We start from the raw sequence: 27,576 nt of genomic DNA, 5'->3' as shown, positions 1-27,576 counted from the left end.
TTATATTAATGCATATTATTTTACTGTGATGCATATAAATATAACATATTAAATATATACATAATAATATATAGGTAATAAGAAATATTTACTGCAATATTTTAAAATAGCAACATAATGTTTGTTTATTAAAAATATTTACTCAAATAATTTTAGTAATGTAGTTGTTTAATGTTATGGCAGAAATATTAACCACTATATTCGATGATTTAAAAAGTATAAAAACTTATTTGATTAAATTAGGAGCTAAGCGAAGACAAAAGGATATATGTGCGAAAAAATTAAGTGAAGCTTCTATCATTTATAATGAGTATTTGAACACTTTTCAATACTTAAATAAAGAGATATCGAGTAGTAAAGTAAAAGAGGAGGATGTGAAATTATATAAAAAGACGTTTAGTGATATAGAATCTATTTTTGAACAAATTAAGCAGTTATGTACTATTGAAACTTCAGAAAAAAAGTGAAAAGACGGAAAATTTCAAAATGAGTACTTTTGATTTAAAGGTGGGGCATTAAGCCTTATCCCAATTATGACAAATGATGAAATTAATATTAAACAAATTAAAGACAATATTGAATATTATGACAGTTTACTAGAAAATAAAGAATGTAAAGCGAATTTGATTAATTTTGTTTTGAAGAGTCGGTTGTCTCAGTCAGCAAAATTAAAATTAAATACGACATATACTTTTGGTATCAGAATTGTTAAAGGATATGCGCAAGCACCTATTACCTCAAAAGGGATCGACAGCCCTTCAAATTAAGTTACAAAATTTAAAACAAAACAATTTGACTATAAAAGAATTTGGTGATGACATTGCGGAATTGATGACTGAACTTACAATTTCTCAAGCGAATAACGATTCATAAAATTTTGAGGTGCTAAAACTCTTAAATGAAAAGATGGCAATAAAGAGATTTTCAGATGGCTTGAGAAATCGCAGGCTCAGCACTATCGTTGCGGCTAGAAATTTCGAATATTTAAAAGACGCGGCACATGCGGCAATTGATGAAGAAGTGTCATCATCAACTTTGACAGGAGAAGTGCTGAATATGAAAAACAACTCCAGGGTTTGGCGAGGCAACTACTACAGGCAAAGAGGTAACAATAGAGCCTTTCCGCACCGCACGTGAGGTCCGAGCATATAACAGCTATAGCTACGCGAGACTAGCATACCAGCAGCCGTCATTGTCAGCTCGAGACAGAGGTTCGTCACGAGCCGGCTATAGAGGAGGTACAAGCAGGTACAATAATTATAGATTTAGTGGAAACCAAAGGATGGGCGAAAATCAAATCCGCGTAGGTACTGAACCAGAAAATATACCTGAAAATGACGATTTAAATTTTTTTCGTGACTAATGAGACTATTTTAGCCAGCGACAGTAACTGTAACATTTATTTATCATTACATGACCAAATTTGTCCGTGGCTAATTGACACGGGAGCGTCAATTTCAGCTGTTAAGTATAAACAGTTATTACATTTAAACATTCCTATCCATAAAGATAATGTAATAATAAATGGAATCGGGGGCAAAGTCAAAGTTATAGGATATGTTTATTTAAAATTATACACACGTGGCGTACACTTTGTACACAAGTTTTATGTTTTGAAAAGTTGCCATGTCACGCTTCAGGTATAATTGGTAAAGACTTTTTAAAGAAATATGAAGCTATAATTGACTTCAAAGATCAAAATTTAACTTTGAAATCACAAAACAATAAAACCATTATTTTAGATTTACATACAAAAGAAAATAAAATAAATTTACCGCCTAGATGTGAATCTATATATTTTATAGAGACAGACAAACAACATTAGCAACATGTGCTTTAGAGATAGCGTCTGGTGTTTTTATAGCTAGTTGTATAGTCAAACCTATCAACGGGCTTATACCAATTAAATTATTAAATACTAGAGATCAACCTTTAACATTATCAAATTTTAGTATTGACGTACATGAATTATATGAATATAATATTTGTAATTTTGAAAAAGAAATGTAGACAGAATTAAAACTTTGTTATCTCAGTTACAAATCAGTCATTTGAATAACGAAGAGCGAATGGCGATAGAAAATTTGTGTGCATAACGATGTATTTTACGTTGAAGGGGACAAATTAACAACTACTGATATTTATACGCATTCAATTAAATTAAAGCCAAACGTAAGTCCAATTTTTGTTAAACCATATAGATTGCCACATTCTCATAAAAAATATTTAGAAAATGAAATTAATAAATTACTTGCTGAAGGTGTCATTGAACCTTGCAACAGTGAGTGGTCGAGTCCACTACTGTTGATTCCTAAAAAGGCTGATTCCAGTGGTAAGAAAAAGTGGCGAGTTGTTGTAGATTACAGAAAATTGAATAATTGCATCGAAAATGATAAATTTCCCCTTCCGAATATAACGGAAATACTAGATTCACTTGGAGGTTGCATTTATTTTAGTCATCTAGATCTTTATCAAGGATATTATAATGTATCTCTTGATAAAGAATCGAGAAAATACACTGCATTTTGCTCAGGGCAATACCAGATGACCAGGATACCTATGGGCTTAAAAACAAGTCCAGGGTCATTCTCTCGTATGATGACAATGGGGATGGCAGGGTTGAATTACGAAAAATGCTTTATTTATTTAGACGATTTAATTGTTTTTGGAAGAACATTGGCTTCACACAATAAAAACTTACAAGATGTATTTAATCGGCTTAGAAAAGTAAATTTAATATTAAATACCTCGAAGAGCATTTTTCTAAAAAAAGAATTGATGTATTTGGGCCATGTTGTATCAGAAAAAGGAGTACATCCGGATCCAGAAAAATTGTCAAAGATTACCCTCGTCCACAAATTGTTGACGAGCTAAAACGATTTATTGCATTTGTTAATTATTACAGAAAATTTGTGCCAAATTTTGCAGAGAAAGCGTATGAACTAAATTATTTATGTCGTCGTGTATTACAAATGTCAAAAATCATTCGAGTTACTAAAGGAAAGTATAATATCAGCTCCAGTATTACAGTATCCAGATTTCTCTGAGGAAAATCAGTTTATACTTTATACAGATGCTTTAAACTTTGCTTTAGAATCAGTTTTATGTAATAAAGACGGAAGACCAGTGTGATATACAAGTAGATCTTTAAATAATGCCGAAAAGAATTACTCAACAATTGAAAAAGAAATGCTGGCAATTGTATGGGCAATAAAGTATTATAAACCTTATTTATATGGCAGATATTTTATAATTAGGACAGACCATCGACCTTTGGTGAACCTTTATAATTTAAAAGATCCTTCTAGTAGACTTACTAAATTTAGGCTTCAAATAGAAGAGTATGACTTTACAGTAGAGTATGTCAAAGAAAGTGAAAATACAGTAGCGGACGCGTTATCTAGGGTATCTATAACTAGTAATGAATTAAGGAAAATGCATGAAAATATTTGTGTAATGACTAGGGCACAAAGTAAACGTTAAAATGAAGTGAAAAAAAATTATCTTACGGATAATATGATCACTACCTACGATTGGCCTGATCAACCAAAATTTGTAGAATTTGTAGTTGAAAGAATCAATAGAATTAAAATTCATGAATAAAGACTTATTAAAAGAGTATAAACGCAAAAACATTATTGAAAAAGAACCAAAGACATTTTGTTATGTGCCTAGTAAGCAAAATCTTTTTATAAAATACCTAGACTCTTCATCAAAAAGGTCACGAGCTGAATTTTTGAAAGAGCTTGAAAAATTGTGTGCTAAGATAAAAATAAATGAAGTGAATATTATAAAAAGTAAAAATAATAAAATTTTCGTAGAAAAATTATTACAAGAGATAAAAAATAGCAAATGGACCGGTCCACGAATTTGTATATTACCTGATGTGGTAAGAATAAATGATAAAGACGAAATATGAGTAATTCTTAATGATTTTCATCTCTTACCTACGAGTGGCCACACGGGTATGAGAAGAATGTACAATAACATTAAGAAATACTATTATTGGCCTAGCATGGAAAAAGATATAAAATCGTTTGTACAACGTTGTCATAAATGTCAAACTCAAAAACACTCTCTTCCAGTAAAGGAACCAATGTCTATTACTACTTTAGACCAAGATCAAAATAATTATAGTTATATACTAACACTTCATTGTGAACTGAGTAAGTACGTCGAAGCCTATCCTTTAGTTTCTAAAAAATCTGAAGAAGTCGGTCGAGCATTGGTAAGTAATTTTATATTAAGGTATGGAATTCCAAGGGAGATCGCCACAGACCAAGGTAAAGAATTTATTTCTTTTCATTATTTAAGGAAATGTGTACGCTTCTTCATATAAAACAGATAAATTCGACCGCATACCATCATGAAAGTATTGGTTCTCTTGAAAATTCCCATAAACATCTAAACAGTTTTCTAAGAATTCAAACCGATAACCATCCAGAGGTATGGAGTTCTTGGTTACCATTTTGGTGTTTTTCATATAACACTCCAGTACATTCAGAACATAAATTTACACCATTCGAATTAGTTTTTGGAAGGAAATGCGTTCTTCCGAGCAATTTATCTGGTACTTGCGTAGAACCTTTATACAATCATGATAATTACCCATGCGAACTGAAATACCGTATACAAACTTCTCAAAAAGAGGCTCGAGACAACTTACTCAAAAGCAAATGTAAACGAAAATTAAATTATGACAAAAATGTTAAGACAGTTTCTTACAAACCTAACGATTTGATTGTGATAAAAATGAAAATAATAACAAAATGAGTGATGTGTATTCAGGTCCCTTCACTGTAATCAGAGATGTTTCTCCGAATGTTGAAATCTTAAAGGACGGAAAGCCTTATGTAGTTCATAAAAATAGAACTAAAATACATCATAAATGAAAGTGAATTTTATTATTAGTACATAAGCAATGTAATCAATATATTATTTACTACGTATTTTAGGATTATAATGATGATATTCATTCACCTATAAAGTGAAGTTACATAAAAAAAATGTAATAAAAAAAATAAAAAAATGTAATCTTTGTAATCATACATTTTTTTTCTTTATAAGGGGGAGATGTAAGACATAACATATTATACCTATTGTACTATTCATATTTAATCAATATTATTGCTAATAAAGGAGCAGTTCTAATAAAGACTTCGTTCGTTTCATTCGGCTCCACTTCCCAATCTTACAGGTGATCGGACGAGAACCGGTGTATTCAACGTGGTATGGACGTTGGCGAGGGTCCGATCGAATGGGTGCGACTGATTTTAATAAAACCTAAAATCTAACAAAAATACGAGCGAAAAACTGCCGACCGCTACTTTTGTTTCACAAAACTAAGGACACATATTGCATGTACCTGAAAAAACAAAAAGCCAACATCACGCGGTGTTCCCAGGCGGTCACCCATCCAAGTACTGACCGCGCCCGACGTTGCTTAACTTCGGTGATCGGACGAGAACCGGTGTATTCAACGTGGTATGGACGTTGGCGAGGGACCGATCGAATGGGTGCGACTGATTTTAATAGAACCTAAAATCTAACAAAAATACGAGTGAAAATGTGCTGACCGTTGCTTTTGTTTCGCAAAACTAAGGACATACATATTGCTTGTACTTGAAAAAACAAAAAGCCAACATCACGCGGTGTTCCCAGGCGGTCACCCATCCAAGTACTGACCGCGCCCGACGTTGCTTAACTTCGGTGATCGGACGAGAACCGGTGTATTCAACGTGGTATGGACGTTGGCGAGGGAGCGATCGAATGGGTGCGACTGATTTTAATAGAACCTAAAATTTCACAAAATACGAGTGAACAACTGCCAAACGTTGCTTTTGTTTCGCAAAACTAAGGACATACATATTGCTTGTACTTTAAAAAACAAAAAGCCAACATCACGCGGTGTTCCCAGGCGGTCACCCATCCAAGTACTGACCGCGCCCGACGTTGCTTAACTTCGGTGATCGGACGAGAACCGGTGTATTCAACGTGGTATGGACGTTGGCGAGGGACCGATCGAATGGGTGCGACTGATTTCAATATAACCTAAAATATAACAAAAATACGAGTGAAAAACTGCCGAACGTTTCTTTTGTTTCGCAAAACTAAACACACATATTGCATGTACCTAAAAAAACAAAAAGCCAACATCACGCGGTGTTCCCAGGCGGTCACCCATCCAAGTACTGACCGCGCCCGACGTTGCTTAACTTCGGTGATCGGACGAGAACCGGTGTATTCAACGTGGTATGGACGTTGGCGAGGGACCGATCGAATGGGTGCGACTGATTTCAATATAACCTAAAATATAACAAAAATACGAGTGAAAAACTGCCGAACGTTTCTTTTGTTTCGCAAAACTAAACACACATATTGCATGTACCTAAAAAAACAAAAAGCCAACATCACGCGGTGTTCCCAGGCGGTCACCCATCCAAGTACTGACCGCGCCCGACGTTGCTTAACTTCGGTGATCGGACGAGAACCGGTGTATTCAACGTGGTATGGACGTTGGCGAGGGACCGATCGAATGGGTGCGACTGATTTTAATAGAACCTAAAATCTAACAAAAATACGAGTGAAAATGTGCTGACCGTTGCTTTTGTTTCGCAAAACTAAGGACATACATATTGCTTGTACTTGAAAAAACAAAAAGCCAACATCACGCGGTGTTCCCAGGCGGTCACCCATCCAAGTACTGACCGCGTCCGACGTTGCTTAACTTCGGTGTGTAAGAGATAACATATTGTTACGAAGACGGGTCGACTGCAATGTTTCTAGATTTTTCCACTACTTAGAGAACTTTTCAGCAGGCTGTAATATGATTTCTGACCGTTTCAGGAGAGGGTCAATCACATATTAGAAAATTGTAATTTTCATAATGTTATAAAATAATAAACGAGCAGTTCTAATCAAGACTTCGTTCGTTTCAGTCGGCTCCATTTCCCAACCTTACATGGCGACCCGTGCCATGGGGTATCGCGTTACAGCGCGCCGACGCCGATCTGGTTACCGTTTAAGGCGCAAGTATTAAAAATAATATCGCGTCAAGATGAGTTTCGTGAAATTTTGTGCAGTGCGAATAATAAAACATTATAAAACGCTTGGCATTGTGCTGTTTCCAAGTGCAGTTACGTTCGTATTTGTTCCGGAAAGTTATCCAAATAATTACAAAAAATGGGTGGACAACAATCAAAACAGGAGGAAATTGTAATTGCCCAAAATGCAGCAGGTGGAAGTGGAAATTACGCAAAGTTGGATCAAGTTCATTTCCATTTGAGCACGATGAATATTCTGTTGGCTATTTTACTGCTATGCATAATTTTGGTATCTTTGGTGTTCATGTATAAAGCATATAGAAGGTGCCATAAGTCGTGGATGCGACAGGAGGTGATAAGAAGTGCCCTACGCAGATCCTTTTCCCGGAGGGCTCCAGCTGGGATGGTCTTCAACGTGCCTACGGAAAAAGTTGATATGGTGCGAGTGCGAAAAGTGCTATAAAAGCGTAAGTGGAAATGAAATAGTGAAAAGATAAAGTGAGTATCCTGTATTTCTACGAACTTTATTTCCTATGATCATTTTTTATTGTTTCGTAATTATTTTGTTTAGAAGTGTACTCTGTTGCATAATCAATATTGTATTAATGCATATTATTTTACTGTGATGCATATAAATATAACATATTAAATATATACATAATAATATATAGGTAATAAGAAATATTTACTGCAATATTTTAAAATAGCAACATAATGTTTGTTTATTAAAAATATTTACTCAAATAATTTTAGTAATGTAGTTGTTTAATGTTATGGCAGAAATATTAACCACTATATTCGATGATTTAAAAAGTATAAGAACTTATTTGATTAAATTAGGAGCTAAGCGAAGACAAAAGGATATATGTGCGAAAAAATAAAAGTAGTAGTAAAGTAAAAGAGGAGGATGTGAAATTATATAAAAAGACGTTTAGTGATATAGAATCTATTTTTGAACAAATTAAGCAGTTATGTACTATTGAAACTTCAGAAAAAAAGTGAAAAGACGGAAAATTTCAAAATGAGTACTTTTGATTTAAAGGTGGGGCATTAAGCCTTATCCCAATTATGACAAATGATGAAATTAATATTAAACAAATTAAAGACAATATTGAATATTATGACAGTTTACTAGAAAATAAAGAATGTAAAGCGAATTTGATTAATTTTGTTTTGAAGAGTCGGTTGTCTCAGTCAGCAAAATTAAAATTAAATACGACATATACTTTTGGTATCAGAATTGTTAAAGGATATACCTGAAAAGGGATCGACAGCCCTTCAAATTAAGTTACAAAATTTAAAACAAAACAATTTGACTATAAAAGAATTTGGTGATGAAATTGCGGAATTGATGAATGAACTTACAATTTCTCAAGCGAATAACGATTCATAAAATTTTGAGGTGCTAAAACCCTTAAACGAAAAGATGGCAATAAAGAGATTTTCAGATGGCTTGAGAAATCGCAGGCTCAGCACTATCGTTGCGGCTAGAAATTTCGAATATTTAAAAGACGCGGCACATGCGGCAATTGATGAAGAAGTGTCATCATCAACTTTGACAGGAGAAGTGCTGAATATGAAAAACAAGTCCAGGGTTTGGCGAGGCAACTACTACAGGCAAAGAGGTAACACTAGAGCCTTTCCGCACCGCACGCGAGGTCCGAGCATATAGCAGCTATAGCTACGCGAGACTAGCATACCAGCAGCCGTCATTGTCAGCTCGAGACAGAGGTTCGTCACGAGCCGGCTATAGAGGAGGTACAAGCAGGTACAATAATTATAGATTTAGTGGAAACCAAAGGATGGGCAAAAATCAAATCCGCGTAGTTACTGAACCAGAAAATATACCTAAAAATGACGATATAATTTTTTTTCGTGACTAATGAGACTATTTTAGCCAGCGACAGTAACTGTAACATTTATTTATCATTACATGACCAAATTTGTCCGTGACTAATTGACACGGGAGCGTCAATTTCAGCTGTTAAGTATAAACAGTTATTACATTTAAACATTCCTATCCATAAAGATAATGTAATAATAAATGGAATCGGGGGCAAAGTCAAAGTTATAGGATATGTTTATTTAAAATTATACACACGTGGCGTACATTTTGTACACAAGTTTTATGTTTTGAAAAGTTGCCATGTCACGCTTCAGGTATAATTGGTAAAGACTTTTTAAAGAAATATGAAGCTATAATTGACTTCAAAGATCAAAATTTAACTTTGAAATCACAAAACAATAAAACCATTATTTTAGATTTACATACAAAAGAAAATAAAATAAATTTACCGCCTAGATGTGAATCTATACATTTTATAGAGACAGACAAAGAACATGAGTCAGTTATATGTGCATCAGAGATAGCGTCTGGTGTTTTCATAGCTAGTTGTATAGTCAAACCTATCAACGGGCTTATACCAATTAAATTATTAAATACTAGAGATCAACCTTTAACATTATCAAATTTTAGTATTGACGTACATGAATTATCTAAATATAATATTTGTAATTTTGAAAAAGTTGAAAGAAATGTAGACAGAATTAAAACTTTTTTATCTCAGTTACAAATCAGTCATTTGAATAACAAAGAGCGAATGACGATAGAAAATTTGTGTGCTAAATATAACGATGTATTTTACGTTGAAGGGGACAAATTAACAACTACTGATATTTATACGCATTCAATTAAATTAAAGCCAAACGTAAGTCCAATTTTTGTTAAACCATATAGATTGCCACATTCTCATAAAAAAGATTTAGAAAATGAAATTAATAAATTACTTGCTGAAGGTGCCACTAGTGTTGATTCCTAAAAAGGCTGATTCCAGTGGTAAGAAAAAGTGGCGAGTTGTTGTAGATTACAGAAAATTGAATAATTGCATCGAAAATGATAAATTTCCCCTTCCGAATATAACGGAAATACTAGATTCACTTGGAGGTTGCATTTCATTGCATTTGTTAATTATTACAGAAAATTTGTGCCAAATTTTGCAGAGAAATCGTATGAACTAAATTATTTATGTCGAAAAAATATACCGTTTGTGTGGTCTGACAAATGTTAAAAATCATTCGAGTTACTAAAGGAAAGTATAATATCAGCTCCAGTATTACAGTATCCAGATTTCTCTGAGGAAAATCAGTTTATACTTTATACAGATGCTTCAAACTTTGCTTTAGAAGCAGTTTTATGTAATAAAGACGGAAGACCAGTGTGATATACAAGTAGATCTTTAAATAATGCCGAAAGGAATTGCTCAACAATTGAAAAAGAAATGCTGGCAATTGTATGGGCAATAAAGTATTATAAACCTTATTTATATGGCAGATATTTTATAATTAGGACAGACCTCGATGGTGAACCTTTATAATTTAAAAGATCCTTCTAGTAGACTTACTAAATTTAAGCTTCAAATAGAAGAGTATGACTTTACAGTAGAGTATGTCAAAGAAAGTGAAAATACAGTAGCGGACGCGTTATCTAGGGTATCTATAACTAGTAATGAATTAAGGAAAATGCATGAAAATATTTGTGTAATGACTAGGGCACAAAGTAAACGTTAAAATGAAGTGAAAAAAAATTATCTTACGGATAATATGATCACTACCGACGATTGGCCTGATCAACCAAAAGTTGTAGAGACACATATTAGACCGAAAGAATCAATAGAATTAAAATTCATGAATAAAGACTTATAAAAAGAGTATAAACGTAAAAACATTATTGAAAAAGAAACAAAGACATTTTGTTATGTGCCTAGTAAGCAAAATCTTTTTATAAAATACCTAGACTCTTCATCAAAAAGGTCACGAGCTGAATTTTTGAAAGAGCTTGAAAAATTGTGTGCTAAGATAAAAATAAATGAAGTGAATATTATAAAAAGTAAAAATAATAAAATTTTCGTAGAAAAATTATTACAAGAGATAAAAAAATAGCAAATGGACCGGTCCACGAATTTGTATATTACCTGATGTGGTAAGAATAAATGATAAAGACGAAATAAGAGTAATTCTTAATGATTTTCATCTCTTACCTACGAGTGGCCACGCGGGTTGCCTAGCATGGAAAAAGATATAAAATCGTTTGTACAACGTTGTCATAAATGTCAAACTCAAAAACACTCTCTTCCAGTAAAGAAACCAATGTCTATTACTACTTTAGACCAAGATCAAAATAATTATAGTTATATACTAACACTTCATTGTGAACTGAGTAAGTACGTCGAAGCCTATCCTTTAGTTTCTAAAAAATCTGAAGAAGTCGAGCATTGGTAAGTAATTTTATATTAAGGTATGGAATTCCAAGGGAGATCGCCACAGACCAAGGTAAAGAATTTATTTCTTTTCATTATTTAAGGAAATGTGTACGCTTCTTCATATAAAACAGATAAATTCGACCGCATACCATCTTGAAAATTCCCATAAACATCTAAACAGTTTTCTAAGAATTCAAACCGATAACCATCCAGAGGTATGGAGTTCTTGGTTACCATTTTGCTGTTTTTCATATAACACTTCAGTACATTCAGAACATAAATTTACACCATTCGAATTAGTTTTTGGAAGGAAATGCGTTCTTCCGAGCAATTTATCTGGTACTTGCGTAGAACCTTTATACAATCATGATAATTACCCATGCGAACTGAAATACCGTATACAAACTTCTCAAAAAGAGGCTCGACACAACTTACTCAAAATCAAATGTAAACGAAAATTAAATTATGACAAAAATGTTAAGACAGTTTCTTATAAACCTAACGATTTGATTGTGTTAAAAAATGAAAATAATAACAAAATGAGTGATGTGTATTCAGATCCCTTCACTGTAATCAGAGATGTTTCTCCGAATGTTGTGAAATCTTAAAGGACGGAAAGCCTTATTTAGTTCATAAAAATAGAACTAAAATACATCATAAATGAAAGTGAATTTTATTATTAGTACATAAGCAATGTAATCAATACAATATTTACTACGTATTTTAGGATTATAATGATTATATTCATTCACCTATAAAAGTGAAGCTACATAAAAAAATTTAATAAAAAAATGTGATCTTTGTAATCATACATTTTTTTTCTTTATAAGGGGGAGATGTAAGAGATAACATATTATACCTATTGTACTATTCATATTTAATCAATATTATTGCTAATAAACGAGCAGTTCTAATCAAGACTTCGTTCGTTTCATTCGGCTCCACTTCCCAACCTTACAGGTGATCGGACGAGAACCGGTGTATTCAACGTGGTAAGGACGTTGGCGAGGGACCGATCGAATGGGTGCGACTGATTTTAATAGAACCTAAAATTTAACAAAAATACGAGTGAAAAACTGCCGACCGCTGCTTTTCTTTCGCAAAACTAAGGACACATATAGCATGTACCTGAAAAAACAAAATGCCAACATCACTCGGTGTTCCCAGGCGGTCACCCATCCAAGTACTGACCGCGCCCGACGTTGCTTAACTTCGGTGATCGGACGAGAACCGGTGTATTCAACGTGGTATGGACGTTGGCGAGGGACCGAACGAAGGGTTGCGACTGATTTTAATAGAACCTAAAATCTAACAAAAATACGAGTGAAAAATGTGCTGACCGTTGCTTTTGTTTCGCAAAACTAAGGACATACATATTGCTTGTACTTTAAAAAACAAAAAGCCAACATCACGCGGTGTTCCCAGGCGGTCACCCATCCAAGTACTGACCGCGCCCGACGTTGCTTAGCTTCGGTGATCGGACGAGAACCGGTGTATTCAACGTGGTATGGACGTTGGCGAGGAACCGATCGAATGGGTGCGACTGATTTTAATAGAACCTAAAATCTAACAAAAATACGAGTGAAAATGTGCTGACCGTTGCTTTTGTTTCGCAAAACTAAGGACATACATATTGCTTGTACTTTAAAAAACAAAAAGCCAACATCACGCGGTGTTCCCAGGCGGTCACCCATCCAAGTACTGACCGCGTCCGACGTTGCTTAACTTCGGTGTGTAAGAGATAACATATTGTTACGAAGACGGGTCGACTGCAATGTTTCTAGATTTTTCCACTACTTAGAGAACTTTTCAGCAGGCTGTAATATGATTTCTGACCGTTTCAGGAGAGGGTCAATCACATATTAGAAAATTGTAATTTTCATAATGTTATAAAATAATAAACGAGCAGTTCTAATCAAGACTTCGTTCGTTTCAGTCGGCTCCATTTCCCAACCTTACATGGCGACCCGTGCCATGGGGTATCGCGTTACAGCGCGCCGACGCCGATCTGGTTACCGTTTAAGGCGCAAGTATTAAAAATAATATCGCGTCAAGATGAGTTTCGTGAAATTTTGTGCAGTGCGAATAATAAAACATTATAAAACGCTTGGCATTGTGCTGTTTCCAAGTGCAGTTACGTTCGTATTTGTTCCGGAAAGTTATCCAAATAATTACAAAAAATGGGTGGACAACAATCAAAACAGGAGGAAATTGTAATTGCCCAAAATGCAGCAGGTGGAAGTGGAAATTACGCAAAGTTGGATCAAGTTCATTTCCATTTGAGCACGATGAATATTCTGTTGGCTATTTTACTGCTATGCATAATTTTGGTATCTTTGGTGTTCATGTATAAAGCATATAGAAGGTGCCATAAGTCGTGGATGCGACAGGAGGTGATAAGAAGTGCCCTACGCAGATCCTTTTCCCGGAGGGCTCCAGCTGGGATGGTCTTCAACGTGCCTACGGAAAAAGTTGATATGGTGCGAGTGCGAAAAGTGCTATAAAAGCGTAAGTGGAAATGAAATAGTGAAAAGATAAAGTGAGTATCCTGTATTTCTACGAACTTTATTTCCTATGATCATTTTTTATTGTTTCGTAATTATTTTGTTTAGAAGTGTACTCTGTTGCATAATCAATATTGTATTAATGCATATTATTTTACTGTGATGCATATAAATATAACATATTAAATATATACATAATAATATATAGGTAATAAGAAATATTTACTGCAATATTTTAAAATAGCAACATAATGTTTGTTTATTAAAAATATTTACTCAAATAATTTTAGTAATGTAGTTGTTTAATGTTATGGCAGAAATATTAACCACTATATTCGATGATTTAAAAAGTATAAGAACTTATTTGATTAAATTAGGAGCTAAGCGAAGACAAAAGGATATATGTGCGAAAAAATAAAAGTAGTAGTAAAGTAAAAGAGGAGGATGTGAAATTATATAAAAAGACGTTTAGTGATATAGAATCTATTTTTGAACAAATTAAGCAGTTATGTACTATTGAAACTTCAGAAAAAAAGTGAAAAGACGGAAAATTTCAAAATGAGTACTTTTGATTTAAAGGTGGGGCATTAAGCCTTATCCCAATTATGACAAATGATGAAATTAATATTAAACAAATTAAAGACAATATTGAATATTATGACAGTTTACTAGAAAATAAAGAATGTAAAGCGAATTTGATTAATTTTGTTTTGAAGAGTCGGTTGTCTCAGTCAGCAAAATTAAAATTAAATACGACATATACTTTTGGTATCAGAATTGTTAAAGGATATACCTGAAAAGGGATCGACAGCCCTTCAAATTAAGTTACAAAATTTAAAACAAAACAATTTGACTATAAAAGAATTTGGTGATGAAATTGCGGAATTGATGAATGAACTTACAATTTCTCAAGCGAATAACGATTCATAAAATTTTGAGGTGCTAAAACCCTTAAACGAAAAGATGGCAATAAAGAGATTTTCAGATGGCTTGAGAAATCGCAGGCTCAGCACTATCGTTGCGGCTAGAAATTTCGAATATTTAAAAGACGCGGCACATGCGGCAATTGATGAAGAAGTGTCATCATCAACTTTGACAGGAGAAGTGCTGAATATGAAAAACAAGTCCAGGGTTTGGCGAGGCAACTACTACAGGCAAAGAGGTAACACTAGAGCCTTTCCGCACCGCACGCGAGGTCCGAGCATATAGCAGCTATAGCTACGCGAGACTAGCATACCAGCAGCCGTCATTGTCAGCTCGAGACAGAGGTTCGTCACGAGCCGGCTATAGAGGAGGTACAAGCAGGTACAATAATTATAGATTTAGTGGAAACCAAAGGATGGGCAAAAATCAAATCCGCGTAGTTACTGAACCAGAAAATATACCTAAAAATGACGATATAATTTTTTTTCGTGACTAATGAGACTATTTTAGCCAGCGACAGTAACTGTAACATTTATTTATCATTACATGACCAAATTTGTCCGTGACTAATTGACACGGGAGCGTCAATTTCAGCTGTTAAGTATAAACAGTTATTACATTTAAACATTCCTATCCATAAAGATAATGTAATAATAAATGGAATCGGGGGCAAAGTCAAAGTTATAGGATATGTTTATTTAAAATTATACACACGTGGCGTACATTTTGTACACAAGTTTTATGTTTTGAAAAGTTGCCATGTCACGCTTCAGGTATAATTGGTAAAGACTTTTTAAAGAAATATGAAGCTATAATTGACTTCAAAGATCAAAATTTAACTTTGAAATCACAAAACAATAAAACCATTATTTTAGATTTACATACAAAAGAAAATAAAATAAATTTACCGCCTAGATGTGAATCTATACATTTTATAGAGACAGACAAAGAACATGAGTCAGTTATATGTGCATCAGAGATAGCGTCTGGTGTTTTCATAGCTAGTTGTATAGTCAAACCTATCAACGGGCTTATACCAATTAAATTATTAAATACTAGAGATCAACCTTTAACATTATCAAATTTTAGTATTGACGTACATGAATTATCTAAATATAATATTTGTAATTTTGAAAAAGTTGAAAGAAATGTAGACAGAATTAAAACTTTTTTATCTCAGTTACAAATCAGTCATTTGAATAACAAAGAGCGAATGACGATAGAAAATTTGTGTGCTAAATATAACGATGTATTTTACGTTGAAGGGGACAAATTAACAACTACTGATATTTATACGCATTCAATTAAATTAAAGCCAAACGTAAGTCCAATTTTTGTTAAACCATATAGATTGCCACATTCTCATAAAAAAGATTTAGAAAATGAAATTAATAAATTACTTGCTGAAGGTGCCACTAGTGTTGATTCCTAAAAAGGCTGATTCCAGTGGTAAGAAAAAGTGGCGAGTTGTTGTAGATTACAGAAAATTGAATAATTGCATCGAAAATGATAAATTTCCCCTTCCGAATATAACGGAAATACTAGATTCACTTGGAGGTTGCATTTCATTGCATTTGTTAATTATTACAGAAAATTTGTGCCAAATTTTGCAGAGAAATCGTATGAACTAAATTATTTATGTCGAAAAAATATACCGTTTGTGTGGTCTGACAAATGTTAAAAATCATTCGAGTTACTAAAGGAAAGTATAATATCAGCTCCAGTATTACAGTATCCAGATTTCTCTGAGGAAAATCAGTTTATACTTTATACAGATGCTTCAAACTTTGCTTTAGAAGCAGTTTTATGTAATAAAGACGGAAGACCAGTGTGATATACAAGTAGATCTTTAAATAATGCCGAAAGGAATTGCTCAACAATTGAAAAAGAAATGCTGGCAATTGTATGGGCAATAAAGTATTATAAACCTTATTTATATGGCAGATATTTTATAATTAGGACAGACCTCGATGGTGAACCTTTATAATTTAAAAGATCCTTCTAGTAGACTTACTAAATTTAAGCTTCAAATAGAAGAGTATGACTTTACAGTAGAGTATGTCAAAGAAAGTGAAAATACAGTAGCGGACGCGTTATCTAGGGTATCTATAACTAGTAATGAATTAAGGAAAATGCATGAAAATATTTGTGTAATGACTAGGGCACAAAGTAAACGTTAAAATGAAGTGAAAAAAAATTATCTTACGGATAATATGATCACTACCGACGATTGGCCTGATCAACCAAAAGTTGTAGAGACACATATTAGACCGAAAGAATCAATAGAATTAAAATTCATGAATAAAGACTTATAAAAAGAGTATAAACGTAAAAACATTATTGAAAAAGAAACAAAGACATTTTGTTATGTGCCTAGTAAGCAAAATCTTTTTATAAAATACCTAGACTCTTCATCAAAAAGGTCACGAGCTGAATTTTTGAAAGAGCTTGAAAAATTGTGTGCTAAGATAAAAATAAATGAAGTGAATATTATAAAAAGTAAAAATAATAAAATTTTCGTAGAAAAATTATTACAAGAGATAAAAAAATAGCAAATGGACCGGTCCACGAATTTGTATATTACCTGATGTGGTAAGAATAAATGATAAAGACGAAATAAGAGTAATTCTTAATGATTTTCATCTCTTACCTACGAGTGGCCACGCGGGTTGCCTAGCATGGAAAAAGATATAAAATCGTTTGTACAACGTTGTCATAAATGTCAAACTCAAAAACACTCTCTTCCAGTAAAGAAACCAATGTCTATTACTACTTTAGACCAAGATCAAAATAATTATAGTTATATACTAACACTTCATTGTGAACTGAGTAAGTACGTCGAAGCCTATCCTTTAGTTTCTAAAAAATCTGAAGAAGTCGAGCATTGGTAAGTAATTTTATATTAAGGTATGGAATTCCAAGGGAGATCGCCACAGACCAAGGTAAAGAATTTATTTCTTTTCATTATTTAAGGAAATGTGTACGCTTCTTCATATAAAACAGATAAATTCGACCGCATACCATCTTGAAAATTCCCATAAACATCTAAACAGTTTTCTAAGAATTCAAACCGATAACCATCCAGAGGTATGGAGTTCTTGGTTACCATTTTGCTGTTTTTCATATAACACTTCAGTACATTCAGAACATAAATTTACACCATTCGAATTAGTTTTTGGAAGGAAATGCGTTCTTCCGAGCAATTTATCTGGTACTTGCGTAGAACCTTTATACAATCATGATAATTACCCATGCGAACTGAAATACCGTATACAAACTTCTCAAAAAGAGGCTCGACACAACTTACTCAAAATCAAATGTAAACGAAAATTAAATTATGACAAAAATGTTAAGACAGTTTCTTATAAACCTAACGATTTGATTGTGTTAAAAAATGAAAATAATAACAAAATGAGTGATGTGTATTCAGATCCCTTCACTGTAATCAGAGATGTTTCTCCGAATGTTGTGAAATCTTAAAGGACGGAAAGCCTTATTTAGTTCATAAAAATAGAACTAAAATACATCATAAATGAAAGTGAATTTTATTATTAGTACATAAGCAATGTAATCAATACAATATTTACTACGTATTTTAGGATTATAATGATTATATTCATTCACCTATAAAAGTGAAGCTACATAAAAAAATGTAATAAAAAAATGTGATCTTTGTAATCATACATTTTTTTTCTTTATAAGGGGGAGATGTAAGAGATAACATATTATACCTATTGTACTATTCATATTTAATCAATATTATTGCTAATAAACGAGCAGTTCTAATCAAGACTTCGTTCGTTTCATTCGGCTCCACTTCCCAACCTTACAGGTGATCGGACGAGAACCGGTGTATTCAACGTGGTAAGGACGTTGGCGAGGGACCGATCGAATGGGTGCGACTGATTTTAATAGAACCTAAAATTTAACAAAAATACGAGTGAAAAACTGCCGACCGCTGCTTTTCTTTCGCAAAACTAAGGACACATATAGCATGTACCTGAAAAAACAAAATGCCAACATCACTCGGTGTTCCCAGGCGGTCACCCATCCAAGTACTGACCGCGCCCGACGTTGCTTAACTTCGGTGATCGGACGAGAACCGGTGTATTCAACGTGGTATGGACGTTGGCGAGGGACCGAACGAAGGGTTGCGACTGATTTTAATAGAACCTAAAATCTAACAAAAATACGAGTGAAAAATGTGCTGACCGTTGCTTTTGTTTCGCAAAACTAAGGACATACATATTGCTTGTACTTTAAAAAACAAAAAGCCAACATCACGCGGTGTTCCCAGGCGGTCACCCATCCAAGTACTGACCGCGCCCGACGTTGCTTAACTTCGGTGATCGGACGAGAACCGGTGTATTCAACGTGGTATGGACGTTGGCGAGGAACCGATCGAATGGGTGCGACTGATTTTAATAGAACCTAAAATCTAACAAAAATACGAGTGAAAATGTGCTGACCGTTGCTTTTGTTTCGCAAAACTAAGGACATACATATTGCTTGTACTTGAAAAAACAAAAAGCCAACATCACGCGGTGTTCCCAGGCGGTCACCCATCCAAGTACTGACCGCGTCCGACGTTGCTTAACTTCGGTGTGTAAGAGATAACATATTGTTACGAAGACGGGTCGACTGCAATGTTTCTAGATTTTTCCACTACTTAGAGAACTTTTCAGCAGGCTGTAATATGATTTCTGACCGTTTCAGGAGAGGGTCAATCACATATTAGAAAATTGTAATTTTCATAATGTTATAAAATAATAAACGAGCAGTTCTAATCAAGACTTCGTTCGTTTCAGTCGGCTCCATTTCCCAACCTTACATGGCGACCCGTGCCATGGGGTATCGCGTTACAGCGCGCCGACGCCGATCTGGTTACCGTTTAAGGCGCAAGTATTAAAAATAATATCGCGTCAAGATGAGTTTCGTGAAATTTTGTGCAGTGCGAATAATAAAACATTATAAAACGCTTGGCATTGTGCTGTTTCCAAGTGCAGTTACGTTCGTATTTGTTCCGGAAAGTTATCCAAATAATTACAAAAAATGGGTGGACAACAATCAAAACAGGAGGAAATTGTAATTGCCCAAAATGCAGCAGGTGGAAGTGGAAATTACGCAAAGTTGGATCAAGTTCATTTCCATTTGAGCACGATGAATATTCTGTTGGCTATTTTACTGCTATGCATAATTTTGGTATCTTTGGTGTTCATGTATAAAGCATATAGAAGGTGCCATAAGTCGTGGATGCGACAGGAGGTGATAAGAAGTGCCCTACGCAGATCCTTTTCCCGGAGGGCTCCAGCTGGGATGGTCTTCAACGTGCCTACGGAAAAAGTTGATATGGTGCGAGTGCGAAAAGTGCTATAAAAGCGTAAGTGGAAATGAAATAGTGAAAAGATAAAGTGAGTATCCTGTATTTCTACGAACTTTATTTCCTATGATCATTTTTTATTGTTTCGTAATTATTTTGTTTAGAAGTGTACTCTGTTGCATAATCAATATTGTATTAATGCATATTATTTTACTGTGATGCATATAAATATAACATATTAAATATATACATAATAATATATAGGTAATAAGAAATATTTACTGCAATATTTTAAAATAGCAACATAATGTTTGTTTATTAAAAATATTTACTCAAATAATTTTAGTAATGTAGTTGTTTAATGTTATGGCAGAAATATTAACCACTATATTCGATGATTTAAAAAGTATAAGAACTTATTTGATTAAATTAGGAGCTAAGCGAAGACAAAAGGATATATGTGCGAAAAAATAAAAGTAGTAGTAAAGTAAAAGAGGAGGATGTGAAATTATATAAAAAGACGTTTAGTGATATAGAATCTATTTTTGAACAAATTAAGCAGTTATGTACTATTGAAACTTCAGAAAAAAAGTGAAAAGACGGAAAATTTCAAAATGAGTACTTTTGATTTAAAGGTGGGGCATTAAGCCTTATCCCAATTATGACAAATGATGAAATTAATATTAAACAAATTAAAGACAATATTGAATATTATGACAGTTTACTAGAAAACAAAGAATGTAAAGCGAATTTGATTAATTTTGTTTTGAAGAGTCGGTTGTCTCAGTCAGCAAAATTAAAATTAAATACGACATATACTTTTGGTATCAGAATTGTTAAAGGATATACCTGAAAAGGGATCGACAGCCCTTCAAATTAAGTTACAAAATTTAAAACAAAACAATTTGACTATAAAAGAATTTGGTGATGAAATTGCGGAATTGATGAATGAACTTACAATTTCTCAAGCGAATAACGATTCATAAAATTTTGAGGTGCTAAAACCCTTAAACGAAAAGATGGCAATAAAGAGATTTTCAGATGGCTTGAGAAATCGCAGGCTCAGCACTATCGTTGCGGCTAGAAATTTCGAATATTTAAAAGACGCGGCACATGCGGCAATTGATGAAGAAGTGTCATCATCAACTTTGACAGGAGAAGTGCTGAATATGAAAAACAAGTCCAGGGTTTGGCGAGGCAACTACTACAGGCAAAGAGGTAACACTAGAGCCTTTCCGCACCGCACGCGAGGTCCGAGCATATAGCAGCTATAGCTACGCGAGACTAGCATACCAGCAGCCGTCATTGTCAGCTCGAGACAGAGGTTCGTCACGAGCCGGCTATAGAGGAGGTACAAGCAGGTACAATAATTATAGATTTAGTGGAAACCAAAGGATGGGCAAAAATCAAATCCGCGTAGTTACTGAACCAGAAAATATACCTAAAAATGACGATATAATTTTTTTTCGTGACTAATGAGACTATTTTAGCCAGCGACAGTAACTGTAACATTTATTTATCATTACATGACCAAATTTGTCCGTGACTAATTGACACGAGAGCGTCAATTTCAGCTGTTAAGTATAAACAGTTATTACATTTAAACATTCCTATCCATAAAGATAATGTAATAATAAATGGAATCGGGGGCAAAGTCAAAGTTATAGGATATGTTTATTTAAAATTATACACACGTGGCGTACATTTTGTACACAAGTTTTATGTTTTGAAAAGTTGCCATGTCACGCTTCAGGTATAATTGGTAAAGACTTTTTAAAGAAATATGAAGCTATAATTGACTTCAAAGATCAAAATTTAACTTTGAAATCACAAAACAATAAAACCATTATTTTAGATTTACATACAAAAGAAAATAAAATAAATTTACCGCCTAGATGTGAATCTATACATTTTATAGAGACAGACAAAGAACATGAGTCAGTTATATGTGCTTCAGAGATAGCGTCTGGTGTTTTTATAGCTAGTTGTATAGTCAAACCTATCAACGGGCTTATACCAATTAAATTATTAAATACTAGAGATCAACCTTTAACATTATCAAATTTTAGTATTGACGTACATGAATTATCTAAATATAATATTTGTAATTTTGAAAAAGTTGAAAGAAATGTAGACAGAATTAAAACTTTTTTATCTCAGTTACAAATCAGTCATTTGAATAACAAAGAGCGAATGACGATAGAAAATTTGTGTGCTAAATATAACGATGTATTTTACGTTGAAGGGGACAAATTAACAACTACTGATATTTATACGCATTCAATTAAATTAAAGCCAAACGTAAGTCCAATTTTTGTTAAACCATATAGATTGCCACATTCTCATAAAAAAGATTTAGAAAATGAAATTAATAAATTACTTGCTGAAGGTGCCACTAGTGTTGATTCCTAAAAAGGCTGATTCCAGTGGTAAGAAAAAGTGGCGAGTTGTTGTAGATTACAGAAAATTGAATAATTGCATCGAAAATGATAAATTTCCCCTTCCGAATATAACGGAAATACTAGATTCACTTGGAGGTTGCATTTCATTGCATTTGTTAATTATTACAGAAAATTTGTGCCAAATTTTGCAGAGAAATCGTATGAACTAAATTATTTATGTCGAAAAAATATACCGTTTGTGTGGTCTGACAAATGTTAAAAATCATTCGAGTTACTAAAGGAAAGTATAATATCAGCTCCAGTATTACAGTATCCAGATTTCTCTGAGGAAAATCAGTTTATACTTTATACAGATGCTTCAAACTTTGCTTTAGAAGCAGTTTTATGTAATAAAGACGGAAGACCAGTGTGATATACAAGTAGATCTTTAAATAATGCCGAATAGAAAAGAATTGCTCAACAATTGAAAAAGAAATGCTGGCAATTGTATGGGCAATAAAGTATTATAAACCTTATTTATATGGCAGATATTTTATAATTAGGACAGACCATCGACCTTTGGTGAACCTTTATAATTTAAAAGATCCTTCTAGTAGACTTACTAAATTTAGGCTTCAAATAGAAGAGTATGACTTTACAGTAGAGTATGTCAAAGAAAGTGAAAATACAGTAGCGGACGCGTTATCTAGGGTATCTATAACTAGTAATGAATTAAGGAAAATGCATGAAAATATTTGTGTAATGACTAGGGCACAAAGTAAACGTTAAAATGAAGTGAAAAAAAATTATCTTACGGATAATATGATCACTACCGACGATTGGCCTGATCAACCAAAAGTTGTAGAGACACATATTAGACCGAAAGAATCAATAGAATTAAAATTCATGAATAAAGACTTATAAAAAGAGTATAAACGTAAAAACATTATTGAAAAAGAAACAAAGACATTTTGTTATGTGCCTAGTAAGCAAAATCTTTTTATAAAATACCTAGACTCTTCATCAAAAAGGTCACGAGCTGAATTTTTGAAAGAGCTTGAAAAATTGTGTGCTAAGATAAAAATAAATGAAGTGAATATTATAAAAAGTAAAAATAATAAAATTTTCGTAGAAAAATTATTACAAGAGATAAAAAAATAGCAAATGGACCGGTCCACGAATTTGTATATTACCTGATGTGGTAAGAATAAATGATAAAGACGAAATAAGAGTAATTCTTAATGATTTTCATCTCTTACCTACGAGTGGCCACGCGGGTTGCCTAGCATGGAAAAAGATATAAAATCGTTTGTACAACGTTGTCATAAATGTCAAACTCAAAAACACTCTCTTCCAGTAAAGAAACCAATGTCTATTACTACTTTAGACCAAGATCAAAATAATTATAGTTATATACTAACACTTCATTGTGAACTGAGTAAGTACGTCGAAGCCTATCCTTTAGTTTCTAAAAAATCTGAAGAAGTCGAGCATTGGTAAGTAATTTTATATTAAGGTATGGAATTCCAAGGGAGATCGCCACAGACCAAGGTAAAGAATTTATTTCTTTTCATTATTTAAGGAAATGTGTACGCTTCTTCATATAAAACAGATAAATTCGACCGCATACCATCTTGAAAATTCCCATAAACATCTAAACAGTTTTCTAAGAATTCAAACCGATAACCATCCAGAGGTATGGAGTTCTTGGTTACCATTTTGCTGTTTTTCATATAACACTTCAGTACATTCAGAACATAAATTTACACCATTCGAATTAGTTTTTGGAAGGAAATGCGTTCTTCCGAGCAATTTATCTGGTACTTGCGTAGAACCTTTATACAATCATGATAATTACCCATGCGAACTGAAATACCGTATACAAACTTCTCAAAAAGAGGCTCGACACAACTTACTCAAAATCAAATGTAAACGAAAATTAAATTATGACAAAAATGTTAAGACAGTTTCTTATAAACCTAACGATTTGATTGTGTTAAAAAATGAAAATAATAACAAAATGAGTGATGTGTATTCAGATCCCTTCACTGTAATCAGAGATGTTTCTCCGAATGTTGTGAAATCTTAAAGGACGGAAAGCCTTATTTAGTTCATAAAAATAGAACTAAAATACATCATAAATGAAAGTGAATTTTATTATTAGTACATAAGCAATGTAATCAATACAATATTTACTACGTATTTTAGGATTATAATGATTATATTCATTCACCTATAAAAGTGAAGCTACATAAAAAAATGTAATAAAAAAAAATAAAAAAATGTGATCTTTGTAAGCATACATTTTTTTTTCTTTATAAGGGGGAGATGTAAGAGATAACATATTATACCTATTGTACTATTCATATTTAATCAATATTATTGCTAATAAACGAGCAGTTCTAATCAAGACTTCGTTCGTTTCATTCGGCTCCACTTCCCAACCTTACAGGTGATCGGACGAGAACCGGTGTATTCAACGTGGTAAGGACGTTGGCGAGGGACCGATCGAATGGGTGCGACTGATTTTAATAGAACCTAAAATTTAACAAAAATACGAGTGAAAAACTGCCGACCGCTGCTTTTCTTTCGCAAAACTAAGGACACATATAGCATGTACCTGAAAAAACAAAATGCCAACATCACTCGGTGTTCCCAGGCGGTCACCCATCCAAGTACTGACCGCGCCCGACGTTGCTTAACTTCGGTGATCGGACGAGAACCGGTGTATTCAACGTGGTATGGACGTTGGCGAGGGACCGAACGAAGGGTTGCGACTGATTTTAATAGAACCTAAAATCTAACAAAAATACGAGTGAAAAATGTGCTGACCGTTGCTTTTGTTTCGCAAAACTAAGGACATACATATTGCTTGTACTTTAAAAAACAAAAAGCCAACATCACGCGGTGTTCCCAGGCGGTCACCCATCCAAGTACTGACCGCGCCCGACGTTGCTTAACTTCGGTGATCGGACGAGAACCGGTGTATTCAACGTGGTATGGACGTTGGCGAGGAACCGATCGAATGGGTGCGACTGATTTTAATAGAACCTAAAATCTAACAAAAATACGAGTGAAAATGTGCTGACCGTTGCTTTTGTTTCGCAAAACTAAGGACATACATATTGCTTGTACTTTAAAAAACAAAAAGCCAACATCACGCGGTGTTCCCAGGCGGTCACCCATCCAAGTACTGACCGCGCCCGACGTTGCTTAACTTCGGTGATCGGACGAGAACCGGTGTATTCAACGTGGTATGGACGTTGGCGAGGAACCGATCGAATGGGTGCGACTGATTTTAATAGAACCTAAAATCTAACAAAAATACGAGTGAAAATGTGCTGACCGTTGCTTTTGTTTCGCAAAACTAAGGACATACATATTGCTTGTACTTGAAAAAACAAAAAGCCAACATCACGCGGTGTTCCCAGGCGGTCACCCATCCAAGTACTGACCGCGTCCGACGTTGCTTAACTTCGGTGTGTAAGAGATAACATATTGTTACGAAGACGGGTCGACTGCAATGTTTCTAGATTTTTCCACTACTTAGAGAACTTTTCAGCAGGCTGTAATATGATTTCTGACCGTTTCAGGAGAGGGTCAATCACATATTAGAAAATTGTAATTTTCATAATGTTATAAAATAATAAACGAGCAGTTCTAATCAAGACTTCGTTCGTTTCAGTCGGCTCCATTTCCCAACCTTACATGGCGACCCGTGCCATGGGGTATCGCGTTACAGCGCGCCGACGCCGATCTGGTTACCGTTTAAGGCGCAAGTATTAAAAACAATATCGCGTCAAGATGAGTTTCGTGGAATTTTGTGCAGTGCGAATAATAAAACATTATAAAACGCTTGGCATTGTGCTGTTTCCAAGTGCAGTTACGTTCGTATTTGTTCCGGAAAGTTATCCAAATAATTACAAAAAATGGGTGGACAACAATCAAAACAGGAGGAAATTGTAATTGCCCAAAATGCAGCAGGTGGAAGTGGAAATTACGCAAAGTTGGATCAAGTTCATTTCCATTTGAGCACGATGAATATTCTGTTGGCTATTTTACTGCTATGCATAATTTTGGTATCTTTGGTGTTCATGTATAAAGCATATAGAAGGTGCCATAAGTCGTGGATGCGACAGGAGGTGATAAGAAGTGCCCTACGCAGATCCTTTTCCCGGAGGGCTCCAGCTGGGATGGTCTTCAACGTGCCTACGGAAAAAGTTGATATGGTGCGAGTGCGAAAAGTGCTATAAAAGCGTAAGTGGAAATGAAATAGTGAAAAGATAAAGTGAGTATCCTGTATTTCTACGAACTTTATTTCCTATGATCATTTTTTATTGTTTCGTAATTATTTTGTTTAGAAGTGTACTCTTTTGCATAATCAATATTATATTAATGCATATTATTTTACTGTGATGCATATAAATATAACATATTAAATATATACATAATAATATATAGGTAATAAGAAATATTTACTGCAATATTTTAAAATAGCAACATAATGTTTGTTTATTAAAAATATTTACTCAAATAATTTTAGTAATGTAGTTGTTTAATGTTATGGCAGAAATATTAACCACTATATTCGATGATTTAAAAAGTATAAGAACTTATTTGATTAAATTAGGAGCTAAGCGAAGACAAAAGGATATATGTGCGAAAAAATAAAAGTAGTAGTAAAGTAAAAGAGGAGGATGTGAAATTATATAAAAAGACGTTTAGTGATATAGAATCTATTTTTGAACAAATTAAGCAGTTATGTACTATTGAAACTTCAGAAAAAAAGTGAAAAGACGGAAAATTTCAAAATGAGTACTTTTGATTTAAAGGTGGGGCATTAAGCCTTATCCCAATTATGACAAATGATGAAATTAATATTAAACAAATTAAAGACAATATTGAATATTATGACAGTTTACTAGAAAATAAAGAATGTAAAGCGAATTTGATTAATTTTGTTTTGAAGAGTCGGTTGTCTCAGTCAGCAAAATTAAAATTAAATACGACATATACTTTTGGTATCAGAATTGTTAAAGGATATACCTGAAAAGGGATCGACAGCCCTTCAAATTAAGTTACAAAATTTAAAACAAAACAATTTGACTATAAAAGAATTTGGTGATGAAATTGCGGAATTGATGA

The 27,576-nt window shown here is 33.7% G+C and overlaps 12 non-coding genes across 12 annotated transcripts; all 12 read right to left on the bottom strand.

Annotated features, from left to right (window-relative positions):
- Positions 1-5,379: 5,379 nt before the first annotated feature.
- On the bottom strand, positions 5,380-5,498 carry LOC123716820. The gene has a single exon (XR_006754656.1). It is a non-coding gene; the product is annotated as a 5S ribosomal RNA (ribosomal RNA).
- A 138-nt stretch (positions 5,499-5,636) lies between these two features.
- Positions 5,637-5,755, bottom strand: LOC123716819. Its single transcript, XR_006754655.1, has one exon. It is a non-coding gene; the product is annotated as a 5S ribosomal RNA (ribosomal RNA).
- A 137-nt stretch (positions 5,756-5,892) lies between these two features.
- On the bottom strand, positions 5,893-6,011 carry LOC123716818. Its single transcript, XR_006754654.1, has one exon. It is a non-coding gene; the product is annotated as a 5S ribosomal RNA (ribosomal RNA).
- A 136-nt stretch (positions 6,012-6,147) lies between these two features.
- LOC123716817 lies at positions 6,148-6,266 on the bottom strand. Its single transcript, XR_006754653.1, has one exon. It is a non-coding gene; the product is annotated as a 5S ribosomal RNA (ribosomal RNA).
- A 136-nt stretch (positions 6,267-6,402) lies between these two features.
- Positions 6,403-6,521, bottom strand: LOC123716816. Its single transcript, XR_006754652.1, has one exon. It is a non-coding gene; the product is annotated as a 5S ribosomal RNA (ribosomal RNA).
- A 5,923-nt stretch (positions 6,522-12,444) lies between these two features.
- Positions 12,445-12,563, bottom strand: LOC123716860. Its single transcript, XR_006754692.1, has one exon. It is a non-coding gene; the product is annotated as a 5S ribosomal RNA (ribosomal RNA).
- Positions 12,564-12,702: 139 nt separating this feature from the next.
- On the bottom strand, positions 12,703-12,821 carry LOC123716836. Its single transcript, XR_006754670.1, has one exon. It is a non-coding gene; the product is annotated as a 5S ribosomal RNA (ribosomal RNA).
- Positions 12,822-18,744: 5,923 nt separating this feature from the next.
- LOC123716859 lies at positions 18,745-18,863 on the bottom strand. The gene has a single exon (XR_006754691.1). It is a non-coding gene; the product is annotated as a 5S ribosomal RNA (ribosomal RNA).
- A 139-nt stretch (positions 18,864-19,002) lies between these two features.
- Positions 19,003-19,121, bottom strand: LOC123716815. The gene has a single exon (XR_006754651.1). It is a non-coding gene; the product is annotated as a 5S ribosomal RNA (ribosomal RNA).
- Positions 19,122-25,065: 5,944 nt separating this feature from the next.
- Positions 25,066-25,184, bottom strand: LOC123716858. The gene has a single exon (XR_006754690.1). It is a non-coding gene; the product is annotated as a 5S ribosomal RNA (ribosomal RNA).
- Positions 25,185-25,323: 139 nt separating this feature from the next.
- Positions 25,324-25,442, bottom strand: LOC123716813. The gene has a single exon (XR_006754649.1). It is a non-coding gene; the product is annotated as a 5S ribosomal RNA (ribosomal RNA).
- Positions 25,443-25,580: 138 nt separating this feature from the next.
- LOC123716811 lies at positions 25,581-25,699 on the bottom strand. The gene has a single exon (XR_006754648.1). It is a non-coding gene; the product is annotated as a 5S ribosomal RNA (ribosomal RNA).
- Positions 25,700-27,576: the final 1,877 nt, after the last annotated feature.

This window comes from Pieris brassicae, chromosome 11 (assembly GCF_905147105.1).
Source record: "Pieris brassicae chromosome 11, ilPieBrab1.1, whole genome shotgun sequence".
In the NCBI taxonomy this organism is placed as follows: domain Eukaryota; kingdom Metazoa; phylum Arthropoda; class Insecta; order Lepidoptera; family Pieridae; genus Pieris; species Pieris brassicae.
The sequence above is the reverse complement of the archived record's forward strand: the minus strand, read 5'-3'. Positions and strand labels throughout refer to the sequence as shown.